At 39.6% G+C, this 18949-nt stretch overlaps 1 protein-coding gene across 1 annotated transcript in view; it reads left to right on the forward strand.

The window, feature by feature from the left end:
• The window catches only part of LOC130222130 (gastrula zinc finger protein XlCGF8.2DB-like), a 237408-nt gene that overhangs the window by 65262 nt on the left and 153197 nt on the right, over positions 1 to 18949 (forward strand). The gene's annotated exons all lie outside the window — the stretch shown is intronic.

Here is an 18949-nt window from a genome sequence, read left to right on the forward strand (position 1 = left end):
GACAGTCCTAGCCTGCACCTAAAATTCTGTCAGTGAAAATTATAACATGTTTGAGATCAGCTCAAAATAACGCATTTACAAAATAAAATGAATAAATAGAGGGATCGATAGACATTGTAGTGGTGGAAGCGGAAGTAGGATGGTTTGTTCAACTATAAACCAAAATTGAGCTCTCTCAGGAGGGATGGACCAGTGCGGGAGATGTCTCAGACTGAAGGAGTAATAATGAAATAAATGCTCAGGAAGCCCTAACCCTTTTTTATCAACTGGCTGTTGCGATGTACTCCTATGCAACCTAGGGTGCTTATTGTTCCAGAGAAATTAATTGACTAAATTATCAAACTGTTTTAAATATTGTAAAGAAATATTTACAGGGATATACTGAAGAAGAGAAGTAACTTTAGGAAGGCAACTGATTTTGAGTATGATAGTTTGTTATTTTGAGTACCTCAGAGCAGTGGTTCTCAATTCTGGTGCTTGTGCAAAATGAGTTGACAACCGTCCCAAATGAATTTCAGCTCTTATTACTAGATCTTAGAATCACACCTGAGAAACCACAAAAGCAGAGACTTGGATTCTCTTGAACTGCTTAAGATCAATTTGCACCAGATCAGCAAGAGACAACATTTGTATGAGTTTCCTTCGCCGACTGGCCTCGACAAAACACAGCGTTCATGATTGATTGGTGACTCAGCTTCAGTGACGTCCTTGGGATTCACTCGCTTGTGAGTGGGATGTCCTGGGTAACCGGGGTAAAAGACTGCTGCGAGTTGGTTTGCAGAAGTTTTTTTGCGATTTCGGAGGTTCATAAACTTTAAGACATTGCATGGAAAGTTATTTGCGACCCGATTACGTGGCGGGGCAGTGTCCGAGAGCAAGGCGAGAGGGGGCAGAGAGCAGCAGGGAGCATGAGCGAGCTAATGCAAAAAGCAAAATTTTACTGTTGCAGTAGGCTTTTAAGTGATCTGGTTTGGTCCATCCCAATGGCACTGTCTTCCAATGAGCAGTTGCCATGGAGGGCAGGCTTACGCCCCGTACCATTATGCTCAGGGTAAGTCAATAACAGACTGCTTGGTAATTTCATGTGGTAAAATATCTTGTAAGTTCATTACTATCTTACATCAAATGTTACAAGACAAATACTGATTCTGATACTAGTTTTTCCATTTACACCAGGCATGTCCAAGCTCGGTCCTGGAGGGCCGGTGTCCTGCAAAGTTTAGTTCCAACCCCAATCAGACACACCTGGGCTAGCTAATCAAGCACTTACTAGGCTTTCTAGAAACATCCGTGCAGGTGTGTTGAGGCAAGTTGGAGCTAAAATCTGGAGGACACCGGCCCTCCAGGACCGAGTTTGGACACCCCTGATTTACACCAATGTATTGTAAATATCACTAGCTTTTGTTTAGCACCAGACATCATACATTTCAGACACATACAGAAGGAGTCATCTGCTATAATGGTTGAAAAACATTGATTAACTTGGTTGCAATAAACACGTGTAGTATTCAAAGAAAGCCAATGCCCCAGAGGGACAAATTTAGTGATCTGCTTAGCTCTCTGGAATTTTTTTGAAGTAGAACTCAATTCTTAAATTCACAAATCCAATTTTTGTTAATGCACAATTTGTCTTTTGAATTTATGAATTGGATTTTGTAAATGAATAAGGCTGTACATGGATTACTGTTTTGTTTTTTATTTTATTATTTTATTTTATTATTTTTGAGACTGGGAATTTTACATTTACATTTAGTTGGGAATGAGAAGACATTCCTCCAGCATCAAACAGTCAATGAAAAGGTTTTGGAAAGTGATTTATAGCCTGCACTCACTCCCAGACTGGAGGCTCCTGGAGGGGATGTAAACCTTCACCAGTAGGTGGAGGTAGGAGGGTGCAGTGCCAGTGATTTGAACTTAATACGAGCCTCGAGCGGTACCCAATGCAGAGAGATAAAGAGAGCAGTTACATGGGCTCTCATTGAAGACCAGATTAGCTGCAGCGTTCTGGAGCATCTGTAGAGGATTAAGGGTGCAGGATGGGAGTCCAGCTAGAAGAGCACTGTCGGGGTCCCGACTTGAAATGACAAGAGTTTGCCCAAAAAGTTGTGCAGCATGATCTGTTTGGAAGAGTGATTTTTCTGATGTTGAAAAGTGCAGTTCTGCATGATGGAGCTGTGTTAGCAATGTCCTCTTTGAAGGACAACTGATCATCCAGAATCAGATTTCAAGATTTCTTACCAAACTACATGGGGTAATGGTGGATGATCCCAGCTGGATTGAGAAATTGTGTAGCGTCCTGGTTAAAAGATGACTAAGTCTTTCACTGATGGTTTACGATTCATTTATTGGTCACACTCCATAGAATTAGTACACATTACTTCGTCATGAATCACCGTAAGAACTAGAGAGAAAATAACAAACAACAAACAAATGAATCCCAAAAGATAAAACACTAAGCCAACATCAACAATCAAACATTAATCTTAAACAAACAAACCAAATTTACCTTATTTTTCCCTCAAACCAGGAGCTAAAACCCATGAAGGAGGAATCCGTAAAATAACCGTACATCTGTGCCCCTTTAACCGTGTTTCACCAGCGTTCCATGCTTTGTTTTCATTCATTACTATACACAATATACATATCCGGTAGGCTCCGCAATTGGTGTCATAATTAAAGCCCCCAAACAACTTAATTCATTCAACAAACCAAACCATATACCAAAAATAACAAAAAAAATCTAAATCATAAAGTAACACATTATTTCAAGTTTCTTTACACTCCCATCAAATCATACAGTATATATAAAACATAAATGTCTTCCACATAATAACATCCTAGAACACACAGCATTCACAAACTCAGTCTATGCAAAGCACCAACTTTTACACCCATAAAGAGATAACATTGGGATAATAATCAGACTCTAGCAACAGTACAAGTTTTTGTATAGGCCTTTCAATTACTGAAGGTTTGCCAAGACGTTTGCTTTTCATTTATCACAAGTTTTGAATCGCCTAGACATATTTTTGTTTTTCTAACCAATCCGTCAGTACTAACAGTAGTCTCTTTTTACTCTGCCCAATCTCCACTAATTTCTAGGCAAATCATCATCTTTCATAATAACAAGATCACCAATCTGAATATTTCTCCTAGGGACGTGCCATTTTTGTCTAACTGCTAGATTTGCAAGATATTCTTTGCACCAGCGACTCCAGAATTGTTCCAATAAATGTTGCACTTGTCGCCACCTTTTTCGAGCATATTCATCTTCATTAAATTTCCTGGAGGGGGTAAAGCAACTGTTGACTTCAATGTAAGTAGATGATTTGGAGTCATTGGTCTCAAACTGTCAGGGTCAGTCAAACAATCAACAGTGAGAGGTCTACTATTCACTATTTCCATAGTTTCATAAAGAAAAATTTGCAAAGAAGAATCATTCAATCGCGCTAAGTGAAGTGAGAGTATAGAATTTAAAACGGACTTCACAGTTCTGATCTGACGCTCCCATACTCCACCAGCATGGCTAGCATGTGGCGCATTCATCACAAAGTCACATTAATTTTCAGACAAGAATACTCTCAATCTCTCTGTGTCAATTTCTTCAAGTGCTTTTTTGAATTCATTTTTTGCACTCACAAAGTTTGTTCCTTGATCAGATCGAATTTGCTGTACAGCACCCCTGATGGCAATACAACAGCGTAATGCATTAATAAAAGAATTCGTTGACATGTCCGTGAGCATTTCAATATGCACAGAGCGTGAACACAAACAAGTTAAAAGAAGGCCATACCGCTTGCACACACTTCTTCCCTGTTTAACAAAGAGTGGTCCAAAACAATCCATACCAGTATACTTGAATGGAGGTGATGGGTTTACTCGCTCTGATGGCAAATCAGCCATTTTCTGCACCTCTGTAGATCTTCTAAGTTTTCTACATGTAACACATCCTTTGATATAAGAAGCAACAGCTCTACCAATTCCTGGAATTCAATATCCACAAGATCTAATTTCATTAATGGTAAATCCCTTTCCCTGATGTTTGATCTTTTCATGACAATGTGCGATGATCATTTTTGTAACAGAGTGTTTTTTTTTAATAATGACAGGATGTTTTAAAGACTCTAAACAGTCAAAGTCGACCTCCCACCTTAAGCACTTCGTTTTCATCAATGAATGAACCAAGAGGATACAATTGAGATTGAGATGAAACATCCGTTTACTTCTCCAGCCTTTTCAACTCATTCTTATAAGCATGACCTTGCAAGCATTTAACAATATGCAATTCAGCATTTTGTTGTTCAGATGTAGTGCTCAAGTGGTTTGACTTATTTTTGCTAGCTCTCCTCATAAATCGAGCAACAGCCCTAATTGCTTGTGACCACGAAGAAAAAATAGACAAGCGATCAACCACATTCACTTCGCCAGTGCCTTCCGTTTTCAAGACTTGTGCGATCTTCACCTCTGGATCTTCTATGGAGATCTCTACTTTTGTCTCTACTGGAATCGGTAAGTTTTTCTTCCATAAGAACGTTGGGCCAGAAAACCAGATTGATGACAACAATTGTTAAACATTTAGGCCTCTCGAGGCATGATCAGCAGGGTTTTCTTCAGAAGGGACATACCTCCATTGTTGTGGGGTTGTGCTAAGCTGTATCCTCTGTACACAATTTGCCACGAAAGTATGAAACTTGCGAGCTTCGTTCCTTATGTATCCCAACACCGCTTTTGAATCGGTCCAAATCTAGCTCTCTTTTAAGCACATTGCTTACTTCAACATAAATAACTGCAACTGTCAATTCCATTCTGGGGATTGTTACGACCTTCAGAGGTAATACTCTTGACCTTCCCATAACCAAAGCACAGTGCACATCTCCATCTTCATTGCAAAGTCTCAAATAGGAGCACTGGCCATAACAGGAAGTGCTAGCATCTGAAAAGTGATGCAGCTCTACCTTGATGATTTTTCCAAAATTGTTAGGTACGTATGTTCTTGGTATATTTATTTCGTGCAAGTTGGCAAGATCTTGTTTCCATTGCTCCCACCGTAGCTGAATTTCCTTCGACAAGGAATCATCCTATCCAGAACCACACATACGAATCTCCTGCTATACTCTCTTTCCATTAAACAGAATAGGTGCTATAAATCCTAATGGATCATATACTGAAGCAACGGTGGATAATATTCCGCGACGAGTAGATGGTTGTTGTTGCAATTTTACATTTAAACTTGAAACAATCTAAATTCTTTTGCCACTGTATTCCAAGGGCTCTTTCCAATGGTAACTCAGATGCAAACTCCAAATCCTTAGCATCAGATGCAAGCTCAGAAATAAGAATATTGTTCAAAACAGTGTGATCATTCGACATGAATTTATGCAATCGCAAACCACCCATAGCACAAAGCTTTCTTGCTTCATCAGCAACCTTAATTGGCATCTCTGCGTCTTTCACACTAGTTACTCCATCGTCCACATAGAAGTTCTTCAATACAAATTCTGAACCTAGAGGATATAGATGACTGTTTTCATTTGCGATATGCTTCAAGCCAAAATTTGCGCACCCTGAATAAGAGGCGGCTCCAAAAATATGGACATTCATTCGAAATTCAAGAGGGTTCTGATAGAATTTTCCATCGTTCCACCGAAGGAACCGAAGATAATCTCTGTCAGACTCATTCACATGAAATTAGTGATACATTTTTTCTACATCACACGTAAGCGCAACAGGATGTTGCCGAAATCTCATAAGAATGCCAATCAAACTATTAATCATGTCAGGGCCTTGAAGTAAGTGATCGTTCAATGAATAACCGTTAAACCTTGCCGAACAATCGAATACCACTCGCAACTTATTGGGCTTTTTTGGATTAATGACACCGTGGTGAGGTAAATACCATGTTTCTCCCTTTTTTCCATTATAATTCACCTCCTCAGCATCCCCTCTTTGAATAATCTCGCTCATGAATTCCTTATACTGTTCCTTATATCTTTCATCCTTTGACATCCTTCTTATGAGATGGTCAAGCCTAGCTACAGCCAATTGTTTGTTACTTCGTAGAATAGGTCTTTCTTTAAAAGGTAAAGGCATCTCATAATGCCCATGCACATTTTTATGAATGCCTTTTTTTAACTTATTAATAAAGAGAATGTCATCTTGAGATACCTTTATACCCTCTTCACTAATGTCCTTAAAGTCAGTTTCAAGAACGCGAATTACGTCTACTGGGGTAACGGGAGGAAGTTCCTTGGCCGCAAGGCGATGGCATAAACTACTCTCATTAGGCAAATCAAGACGTGGAGATGAACGTCCTACAATACTCCATCCCAAATCAGTTCGTACAGCAAAAGGTTCGTCACCCTTTCCAACGATCACCTCTTGAGGAGCCATAGACCGAGGGCAGTTGTACCCTATTAACAAACCAATCTCACAATCCTTTAATGGTGGCACTTTATCCGCAATACTTGACAGATGATTCCAATTTTTTTGCGATTTCACAAGTAGGAATGTGCTGACGATTCACAGGGATATAATCTCTGGTGTAGGAAGGAGGAAGATCCACATAACTACCAGATTCATATGCTCGCACTTGTAGCCCTAATACTCTCTCACTTTGTACAATGGTATCTTTACCAAGCCTAGTAGTTAATTTCAGTTTTACTGGACTTGACTGTGCCTTAAGGAAATTACTTATTTCTTTATCAACGAATGTGGTATCACTTTGGGAGTCAAGCAGTGCATACACAAGTTTTTCACAACTAGGGTTCTCCTTAGTCGATATCCATACGGACAAAATCATTGAAGTATTTGCAGTCTGCCCTTCACCTGCTACACTCAATGTGACTGCATCAGTGCAGATATTAGGAATACTTTGAAATGAAAACACTGTCACAGGTTCTGACTTAATTCTTCTTACAAAGTTAGCATCATGCAGACACGTAGGATGCTCTCTTTTACAAACGTCACATGCAAGACGATGACGACATTCACTTGCAATATGCCCTGTTTTCAAACACCCATAACAAAGTTTTTGCTCTTGAACAAATCTTCGCCGTTCCTCCAATGGTTTACTATAGAAGTCAGAACAGTTATTGAGCTGATGGTTACCTTGTTGGCACAACAGACAAGGAGCTCTTATTTCTGATTTAAATGATTTTTGAATTTCAGGTTTCATTTGAGTGTTAAAAACTAGTGCCTTATTCCTTTTGGTTCCCTTCAAAGTGAGTTTGTCAACAAAAGGACTTAAAGCATGGAGAGCTTGATAGGAAGTTACTGGATTACAAGCCGTATCTGCTTCTGCTAACACAAATGCACAGAACTCCTTAAAGTCAAGGAACTCTTGATTTTGTCTTAAAACTTGTGTGACTTGTCAATTCCATCGACTGGCTGCCCAGACCGGTAATTTCTGAACAAGTTTTTGATTTTCTCGGTAATCATTCAGAATCTGAAGGCCTTTTACATGATGCATGGCATTTTCACATGCACTTAGAAAGTCTGAGAAATTTCGAAGACCCATTGCATCCTTCGAACTTGGCCAATTAGCTAATTTTTCTCTAAAAACCCTTTGAATGGCAAATGGCAGACCATAGCGACCATTTAGTTTCTCCCAGGTCAAGTAACTTTAGCACTTTAGCATCGAGAGCAACACCGAGTAAGTACATTTAGACCTGTTTTTCAGTTGCTGTGTTTGGTTCGAGAACACTTAGACTTGTTTCAGCTGGTTGTGTTTGGTTGTTGACATTTAAAATAGTTTTCAGCTATCTGTGTTTAGTACTAGCAAGCTTTAGCCACTGTTTCCTTTGTTTACTGTAAGAGCTTGTGTGCCGAACCGGAGCTTTTTCGCGCCCCCGCCGCTGCAATCTCGGGTGTTTTTACTCTCGGAGGCGTGTCCAGCTGAACTCAATCAGCAAAGCGCTCGGGGGTGTATATAAGCGACTAGTCTCACCGCGGCAGCGGTCGCGGCAGCCTCGTGTGAAGACCAACGAGAGTAAACACCATCGACTCTACCTGCGCGACTCCACCGAGCAAAGACACCGACAAAGCACTTGAGTACTTTTTACTTTATTGTTTTACGTTATCTCTGCACTCATTATTGTTTTCCTTGCACTTTATTATGTGTTTACTAATTCCTGTTGTTACTAATACTCGCAGAGCACAGGAGGTACGCTGCAGGCGCAACCCTCACAACCTTCGATCAATTCATGTATCCTCTATTTCACAACTCTCTCTCTGTGGGCCTCTGGAATTGTCAATCTGCTGTTAACAAAGCAGATTTTATTACCTCCATAGCCACTCATTCTGACTTAAGTCTCATGGCTCTAACTGAAACCTGGTTGAGACCGGAGGACACTGCTACACATGCAGCTCTTTCTACTAATTTCTCTCTTTCCCACACTCCTCGTCAGACAGGGAGAGGGGGTGGGACTGGACCACTGATTGCCAAAGAATGGAAATTCACTCAGAGACAGTCCCTGCCAAAAATCAGCTCTTTTGAATTCCATGCAGTCACCATTATCCACCCCTTCTGCATAGATGTGGTTGTCATCTACCGCCCACCGGGTACATTAGGTCACTTCTTAGATGAACTGGATGTTCTTCTCTCATCTTTTTCTGATTATGACACTCCCTTGTTGGTGCTAGGTGACTTCAACATCCACATTGAAAGACCTCAAGCTGCTGACTTCCAAACTCTGCTTGCATCTTTCGACCTCAAAAGAGCACCTACTTCTGCTACTCACAAATCAGGTAATCAACTAGACCTTATTTACACTCGACATTGCCTCGCTGATCAAACACTAGTAACTCCACTACAAACATCGGATCATTTCCTTCTCTCTCTCAACATCCACATTACTCCTGAGCCGCCACACACTCCAACTCTAGTTGCCTTTCGCAGAAACCTACGCTCTCTCTCACCCACTAGACTATCCACCATTGTTTCTAACTCTCTTCCTCCATCTTGCAAACTCTCTGCACTTGATACGAACAGTGCCACTGATACACTCTGCTCCACGCTAACATCATGCCTAGACAGACTATGCCCTATTACATCCAGAGCAACCCGGGCCAGTCCTCCTGCACCCTGGCTCTCTGATGTTCTCCGTGAGCATCGCTCAAAACTTCGGGCTGCTGAGAGAATTTGGCGAAAAACTAAAAATCCTGAACAGCTCATAACATACCAAACTCTTCTCTCTTCTTTCTCGACTGAGGTTACTTCTGCAAAGCAGACATACTTCCGTCAGAAAGTCAACAGTGCCACCAATCCTCGCTTACTTTTTAAAACATTTTCCTCCCTCCTCTATCCTCCTCCTTTACCAGCATCCTCCACACTCACTACTGATGACTTTGCTACATTCTTTTGCACCAAAACTGCAAAAATCAGTGCTCAATTTGCTGCACCTACAACAAACACGCAAGATACACCACCAACACCACACACACTCACCTCTTTTTCCCAGCTCTCTGAGTCTGAGGTGTCCAATCTCGTGCTATCAAACCATGCAACCACCTGTCCGCTTGATCCCATTCCCTCTCATATCTTGCAAGCTATTTCTCCTGCAGTCATACCAACACTGACTCACATAATTAACACATCTCTTGACTCTGGTCTATTCCCTACTTCATTTAAGCAGGCTAGGGTAACCCCACTGCTAAAGAAACCCAACCTGGATCAAACGCTACTTGCAAACTACCGACCGGTATCCCTGCTTCCATTCATGGCCTAGATTTTGGAGAAAGTAGTGTTCAATCAAGTCCTAGACTTTCTTACTCAAAACAACCTCATGGACAACAAGCAATCTGGCTTTAAGAAAGGCCACTCAACTGAGACTGCCCTGCTCTCGGTCGTGGAGGATCTCAGACTGGCTAAAGCAGACTCTAAATCATCTGTCCTCATCTTGCTGGATTTTTCAGCTGCTTTTGACACTGTAAACCACCAGATCCTGCTATCTACGCTTGAGTCACTGGGCGTCGCAGGCACTGTTATTCAATGGTTCAGTTCCTACCTCTCGGACAGGTCATTCAGGGTGTCGTGGAGGGGAGAAGTGTCCAACCTACAGCATCTAAACACTGGGGTACCTCAGGGCTCTGTTCTTGGCCCACTTCTCTTCTCTATCTACACGGCATCTTTAGGAACAGTCATCCAGAAACATGGTTTTTCCTACCACTGCTATGCTTATGACACCCAGCTATACCTCTCTTTTCACCCTGACGATCCCTCGGTTCCAGCTCGCATTTCAGCCTGCCTGTCAGACATTTCACACTGGATGAAAGATCATCATCTCCAGCTTAACCTCACGAAAACGGAAATGCTTGAAGTTTCTGCCAACCCGACTCTTCACCATAACTTTTCAATCCAGATGGACGGAGCAACCATCACTGCATCCAAATGGTAAAAAGCCTTGGAGTAACAATTGATGACCAACTGAACTTCTCTGACCACATTTCGAGAACTGCTCGATCTTGCAGATTCGCACTCTACAACATCAGAAAGGTCCGACCCTTCCTATCTGAACATACAGCTCAACTCATTGTTCAAGCTCTTGTTCTCTCCAAACTGGACTATTGCAACTCTCTGCTAGCCGGGCTACCAGCTAGTTCTATCAAACCTCTTCAGCTGGTTCAGAACGCAGCAGCACGAGTGGTCTTTGATGAACCCAAAAGAGCACATGTCACTCCGCTACTCACCCGTTTGCACTGGCTGCCAGTTGCTGCCCGCATCAAATTCAAAGCTCTGATGTTTGCTTACAAAGCGACCTCTGGCTTTGCTCCTTCTTATCTGCTCTCACTTCTGCAGATATATGTGCCCTCCAGAAACTTGCATTCTGTGAATGAACGTCGCCTCGTTGTTCCATCCCAAAGAGGGAAGAAATCCCTTTCCCGAACTCTCACATTCAATCTGCCCAGTTGGTGGAATGAACTCCCTAACTACATCAGAACAGCAGAGTCACTTGCTGTCTTCAAGAAACGACTAAAAACGCAACTGTTTAGTCTCCACTTTCCTTCCTAATCTGCAACTGCCTCTCTGGCTATACCACTAACTGTGCCCCCTCTCTCTCTCTCTCTCTCTCTCTCTCTCCAAAAAAAAAAAAAAAATTTTTACTAATGCTTTGCTTCTTAGACTTTACACACCTGAAACTTGTCTATAGCACTTGTTCACTGCTGCTCTTATAGTTGTGTGAATTGCTTCCTTGTCCTCATTTGTAAGTCGCTTTGGATAAAAGCGTCTGCTAAATGACTAAATGTAAATGTAAACTCATGGGCATATCTCAGTGAACAGCACGAGTTGAATCTGAAATCTCAGAAACTGGGCGCCAAATTGTCTGTCATTGAACTGGCTTGAGGGCTTATACCATCACGATAACAGAGCGCCGATTGACTTGAACAGCTGCATCAATACTTTGGCTGCAGATGTTCTGGTACCCTTCAGCTAACTAGTAAATGACTAATAAACTTAAACAATGGGGCTTTACAGGATTTTTAGCGGGAACGGCCTCACGAGACTTTTGAATGACTCCTCTACATGGTCATGTGCTCGCCTTGGGCACATCCTTCCAGATGTACAATTTCGTAGAGACAAAGAGAAAATAATGCATACGAATGAAAGAAATCTCTTAAAATGTCAAAACTAAGGCAGATGTATATTTGAATAATATGCCATGGTTTTCCTCATATGATATGTTTATTCCAACCAACCAGGTTAATTAATGTGTTGTTTTAACACTTATAGCAGATTAATATTATCTGTATGTGTCACCACGAACTCTCCATGCAAATCTCTTAAGTTTTGGGACCGCCGAAACCGCACGAACTTCCGCAAACTGACTCTCAGCAGTCCGTCACCTCGGTAACCCAGAACGACCCACTCATGAGCGAGGGAATTCCAAGGACATCACAGAGGCCACCAGCCAATCAGGAGCACCGTGTTTCCGCGAGGCCAGCCGGCGAGGGAAATTCGACTTCGGCAAAAAGGGCGCAAGTACCACAAACTAATGTTGTCAGAGAGAGGAATATGGGGCGGCATGTGTCAAGAAATTTGATTGATGACGTCCATGCCAAGCGGCAACCTCCCGCTCTCCCTCGGGAGGCCAATACGGAAGTAACTGAAACTGCAATTCATCAAAATTCCGCTAGTCCTGGCTCCATAATAGAGCAAAGTGCAATTGAGCCCTCTGTTAGAATGGCCAACTTTACAGCAGAAAAAAAGGTGTTTACAGCCTGGTACAAAGAACGATTTTGGTTCATATAGCTATTATTACCCTTCATGACAACTGTGAGGGGGGTGAATTTTTTTATAACTCATCCATTTCCTTTATTTAAGGTTATATTAAGTTTGCATAATTAAGGGCGTGGCCACTTGAGTGACAGCTAGGTCTCGCTGGTCGCCGTCACTTCACCTCAGCTGAATCCGGCAGATTAGCCACTGATCTCGGCATATTCATCATATTTTTGTTTTGTTTTATGTGGCTTTACACAGTCAGCTGCCTTTTGGACTTATTTCTTACAATTATCAGATGATATGGGATGCTGTGTGCATTTAATTGTGCTCACAAACCGTTCACGTGGCCTCCGTTTCCCATGTGAGTAAAGTTATATACTTGTATACCATCTCTATAAATGTATTTGTTTTATTTAAGATCATTTATCATTAATATTTTTCTTTAGACCCGTAAAGCACTCCAGAATCTGACAGATTGATTAGCTGTAGGCTCTAGAACAGTCATCTGAAGCGTTGTCATACAGTGTTGTGCTGGATTTTATCAATAGTCTTGCATTTACTAACACACACTATATTTGAAGTGTTTGGAGGTATTTCGCGTTTTCCTCCTGTAGAAAAACGTCATAAGAGCAATGTTTAGTGGCTCAATGTATTACTACAGTGTTTTTGAAAGTTTAATCACTTTACTGATATAGTGTACAGCCAAGCACATGTGGTCAGAACACAAACGAGTCGCAGTTAATAAAGTATTAAGCGTTTCTCCCAAAGTAAAGGCTGTCTGCCAGGTCTAAGCAAAATGCCAGCAGGTGTCTGTAGCTCCGCCCACTCTCCGCCTCTTTGCCCTTGTTTGGTATCCCGCCGTGGGTGCGATGACGCGCGAACAAAATGGCGACGGTTGGCCACGCCTACTTGTGGCTTCTTTTGCGCTCTTCAGAAACCTATGGGTGACGTCACGGATACTCCGTCCATATATTTTACAGTCTATGGTCCATGCCCACTTCCGGGTTAAACCCCGCCCCTTTTTTAATATAAAATTGATAATTCCGGTAATTAGATTCTTATCAGTTTAATTAAATTAATAATTCCGGTAATTAGATTCTTATCAGTTTAGTTAAATGAATAATTCCGGTAATTAAATTATAATTCCGGTAATTAAATTATAATTCCAGTAATTAGATTCTTATCAGTTTAATTAAAATAATAATTCTGGTAATTAAATTATAATTCCGGTAGTTATATTCTTATCAGTTTAATTGAATTATTATTAATTCCTGTAATTAGATTCCTAATTGTAATATTAATTTAAAAATTAAATATTATAATATTATTAATTAGATTTTAATCAAATGAAATAAAATATATCAACCGTTATTAAAACCATATTTTAATTATTGTAATACATTATACTATATTTTAATTATTGTAATACATTATATTATATTTTAATTATTGCAATAAACTATATTATATACTATTATTTTGTACTAATATATTATATAACATTTTAATTATTGCAGTAAATTATATTATTATAATTTATATTATATTATATACTAATATATGATATTATATTATATTATAATTAATAAACTATAGTATATGCACCACTGTGACGTAGCTCTCCTGTGTTCTTGTCTGTGCTCTGGTATGCGTGTGTGCACGTGTGTGTCTCAGCTAGGGCTGTGGGTGTGGGGGCTGGCTCTGGCTATGTGTCTGTCTTGGTAATTTGAAGTTGGTTGAAGTCTGATTGTGAAAGATAGAAGACTTATCTGATGACTGTTACAACGCCATTGCTATATGCTACTATGTGATAAGAGAACGTTATGATTGCGCTTGTTTAATAAATGCAAATGATCGCTTACAGGGCTATCGTTCAGTGCGGCTCTTTCCGGCTGTTAAGGCGCGTGTGTGTGTGTGTGTGTGTGTGTGTGCGCGCGCATGCGCACTTGCCTACCTAAAACATTTAAATTCCTCTTTAGTCTTCAAACTTTACTCATGTAGGACATCTAAGATTACAGCAGAGTAAATTAATGTCTGAATTGTTCCGTTAATACTTCACAAATGTTAAATACTGTAGGACATTTACTACATGCATTTAAAAAGCTTAATAAAGCAGCAGCTTTCATTAGTTTATTATTTAAAATAAGTAGTTACAATGTAATCTTAAAAGCATTGCACATTGCAAGAAATGTAAGCTTACAGAAATGTCCAAATAGAAGTAAATTAGTAAATATGACTCTTGGTCCCCTGTTGGATAGCAGTGAACAATGCATGTTAGTTTTATTTGTCATTTGTCACAAATGAGATTTTTTTTGAACTTGAGGTTTTTTTTACTGTTTTTGTGACCGTTTACAAATATTTTTTTTAATTATATATAATTAAAAGTAATTTTACAGTGTATTTTGATGTCACTAACTGGTATTTAACACTGTTGTTTCAGTGTTATTCAAAATATGAAATATTAGTAAATATGAAATTATCCAAACGTGTGTCTTTCCATACTATCTAAGAGGGAACCTTTTTGGTTTTGGGGTCAAAACTTTGCTTTACTGCTTTGCAAATCTTTATTTTGCTCAATTATATGATGTGATATGAATGTCATTTTAACATTGGCACATTTAGCGAAGCAACTTTTTAATTCAAAGTAAATTTCTAAGTAAACAATTTTGTGTTTACTACACCAGATATTTATATGAGAATCAACAGAAAACTGTGGAAAGCAGAAAACATTGTGTGCATTTTGTTCAAACTGCTCATTTGACATTAACAGGTTAACCTGTGTGGAAAGGACCAATAGTAGAAAATTTGTTCAAAAAGCTTTTGGTCTCCTGTCAGCTGGCGAACGATGCCAATTCCATTTATTTGTCATTTCTTGTCTCACAAACACAATTAAAAAATTTTGGAGCTCAAATGTCAATATTTGTTTTACTGAAGAATATATATATATATATTTCAGTGGATTACAAAGGTTTTGTTGTGGAGTGAAGAACTAAATTACCCAATTGTGTTTAGTGTCATTTTAGTGGTTAAGTGTTAGTGTTAGGTTAGATTAACTGCATTTAGTCTTTGTTTACATTTATTTAAAACAAAAGGGAAAAAAGGGGCAGTGTGTTTTATGTCAATAGCTGGTATTTACTATAACTTTCAACATTGTTATTTCAGAGATATTCAAAAACTGAATATAAATTAAGTAAAATCATCCAAACATGAATCACTCCTTACTATCTACACTCCAACAAGAAAGGTTGTGCACTTTACATAATATATCTATATTTGGTTTACTTAAAATAATTGTCTTTGTTGACTTGAAATGTTTTTTTCTATTATGGTCCACGTAAATATGTCTTAACTATACAAAATCCAAATGTGTTGTCTAACCACAAACCATTTATGTTAAGTGAACATTTCTTACTTCCACATGGTGGCAGTATAATGCAACCAACTGCCATGAATCTCCAAAAAAAAAAAAAAAAAGAAGAGCAAATCGCATCAGATTGGTCAGATTATGCATGCGCAAAGCTTTTCCATCGGTTGGCTTTTACAGGGGGAAGTCTTACTTTCAACGACTGGAAAATGTAGGAGGTTATTTGTTTTTCCATTAGTATAAATCTATTTTATTTGTGATGAAACATGTTCTTCATTCTTTAGAGATCTAGTGTCTTAGACATGCTGATGTTAGCTAGCTAGCTTAGCCATGAGGTCTGTCAGCTCCTTATTTTTATTATTTTGGCGAAAGATAATCGTCGCTGTGATAGATTTCTGAACCCTCAGTTTGACCCCATTCAATGTTCAATGTATTAAAATGTATTAAAAATGTTCAACACACATATCCTCAAGCAGAGCAGAGGATTGAACTTGTTTTATTATTCAATAATAAATCTCACATAAATATTTGTTTTAAACACTCGTTCCTGTGATTAAAGCCTGGAGTGGAGTAAAAACATGCTCCTCCCTCCACTCTGAGCGCTCTGCAAACGCTCTGCGCTAGTGATGGGTCGTTCTTAAGCCGGGAAGAGAATTGGTCCGTTCATCTCTCGAGTCCTCTATCTGGTTTGAGTCATTTGTCTTTCTTACTTGACTTGACACTACAGCAGAATTGGGTGTAGTAAATGGTTACAAATCCTCTTTAGAGACGGGTGCATCATAATCATTAATTATCATAATAATATTATTACTATTAAAGTTATTATATTATTATTATTATGGGCATTTCTGATCTTAAACTGTAGCTCCACTGTAGACTGTAACCCCCAGTCAGTAATACTTATGTAAAACTGAAAATTTGTTGAATCATGGATAATATTTTAGACTTTTCATAAAATCAAACAATGTGTACATAAAAAGCATTTTCTTAAAAATAAAAAAGGTCTGTCCTATTGTCACTAAGTTGTTGTTACTTTTTTCTGGTGGATATGTCGTTTTATTTTTGTTATTTTACAAATAAATGGAACCATGGAACCTAAAAAAATTAAAAAAAAATACACACACACACATATATATATATGGCTTTTGTATTTTTTTTATTTGAATTATTTTTCACTTAAATTGCTGTTTCATAAAAAACAACTATTGGGAAGAGTTGCCCTTTTTGATATAAAAGCTTTTATGGCACAAATGTGTTATTTTCACTACAAGAGTTCCCACTTAGATATGCTTGGTGTTTATAGCAAGTTTGGCATGCTGTCCCAAAAGAGAACCCTGAGCTCTGAGATATTTGAGCCCAAGGCTCCCGCCCGGTCAAATAAGCATATCTGGAGATCCGAGATCAGGTAGTTCTCGAGAGCTCCCCAAAATGCTATTAAATCAGGACAGCAGGCGTGTATTTAGAAGAATACCCCCCAAGAAGCTAGAAAGTTTTTACTATATCCGGCTTCTGGATATAGTGATTAAGGTAATGAAAGAAGAATAGGGAGCTCCTGCTGGAGCAAAGGGTAAAACAGACGCCTGTGGGAGGAGGGGGGGGGGGTAGTGAAGGGGGGCCAAAAAGGGGGTGGGCGGGGTTGACTCATTAAGAGTCAAAAATATGCTCGAGGAACACTCCTGACGGAGATAGAGCTAGGAAGTGGCAGTGCTATATATAAATATATATGTATATATGAGAGTATATATATATATATATATATATAAAATGGGGTAATCTAAGGCCTGGAGGGGGCAATTAGGAGACTTCTGTGAGTCAGAATAGGCGCTGCGGGAGTTGGGGACAGCAAATCTTATTTTTTGCCATCTCCAGCAAGAATCGTGAAGTGGGATTTGGGCGGTGGAGATTTCTGCTGGAGAGTGAGTGCCGAGTTTGGCGAGACTCCTGTGGGAGTCAATGCTCGAGGAACACTCCTACTGGAGATCTTTATAAATACATATCTATAAAGAAAACTCCATATATATATATATATATATATATATATATATATATATATATATGACTCTATAAAATGAGTTTCAGCTGTCTTGTGGGGGGGGGGGGTGACAGGACGAGTTAGGTGCTCGAGGAACACTCCGTGAGGAGATGGAGCGGGGAGTGACATTGCTATACATAAATATAAATATTTATGTACTTTAGGTAACACTCCTGCGGGAGTCCGAGCCTTAGGGGGGGCAGGGTCCGGCAGGAGTCGGGAAATGGGAGGGGGCCGTGAAGACTCCTGCGGAAACAGCCGTGGGTGGCGGGGTTTGGATGCAACTTCGATTAACTACGTGACTGAGGGAGAAATCTGAGGATTTAAGGAGAAGGGAAGGTGGCTGCGTCATGCCCTTGCCCTTGAGTAGATGTGGGTTTATGGCTGGCGAGAGTCATCTGGGCTTCTTTGAGGTGACTTTGGCTAAGACGTATGTATGTCTTTAAGGCATCGGATGACCAGCTTCCCAGAGTCTGGATTTGTTGTTTTAAAAGCCCTTTGTGCTTCTGTGGTGGCTGCTCATATTCTGAAACAGAGTATACACAGCAATCAGAGTGTAATTCAACACTTTTTAATACCTTTTTTAAGACTCTTTCAATACATTTAAAGACCTTATAAACACTTTCAACTAGAAATACTGGCGAGATTTATCTTACAGTATATTTACTAAATATTAAAATGTAAGAAATTAATCCAAACTAAAACATTCATATATGGAATATGGATCTATAATATCTAGCCAATTCAACAGGTTGTCACCTATAGAGCTGCAGAAATAATGTGTTACCTTGGTAATTGCAGTAAACAAGCAGCAAGCTGTCAAATCTTAGTAGGATTTTACTGATTTTGTAACTACATATATTCATAGATTTAATATCGTCAAACTTTTAGCACACGATACCTTGTACAAAAATTATAAAATTTTAGTACCTTGCAAAGGAATCTAAGACTTTCTAATACTTTTAAGGCCTCCAAACTTCTCTATATTGACTTATCAACTCCCAACACCCTCTAAGAACCCGCAGATACCCTGTGTAAGAGTGATTGGAGAGTGAGTCTGGGGGAGCCTGAGAGGTGGAGAACTGCTACGAAGCTGTTGCAGAGGTGCAGTGGTAGTTAGCATTGGAGCGTTATGAGTGCTAAATATTGTCAGTAGTGATATGTAGAGATGAAGTAAAAGAGGGGCTCAGCTAGACCACCACTGCAGTGGTGCTATGGGTGTATGTAACTTGGCGGAGTGTCTCTGCTGTTGCAGAGGTGTAGTGGTAGTCAATATTGGATAGATATGCATGGTCCCGTAAGAATGTAAAACCCTGTCGTTACTGATATGTAGAGG

This window comes from Danio aesculapii, chromosome 4 (genome assembly GCF_903798145.1).
Source record: "Danio aesculapii chromosome 4, fDanAes4.1, whole genome shotgun sequence".
Classification (NCBI taxonomy): Eukaryota; Metazoa; Chordata; class Actinopteri; order Cypriniformes; family Danionidae; genus Danio; species Danio aesculapii.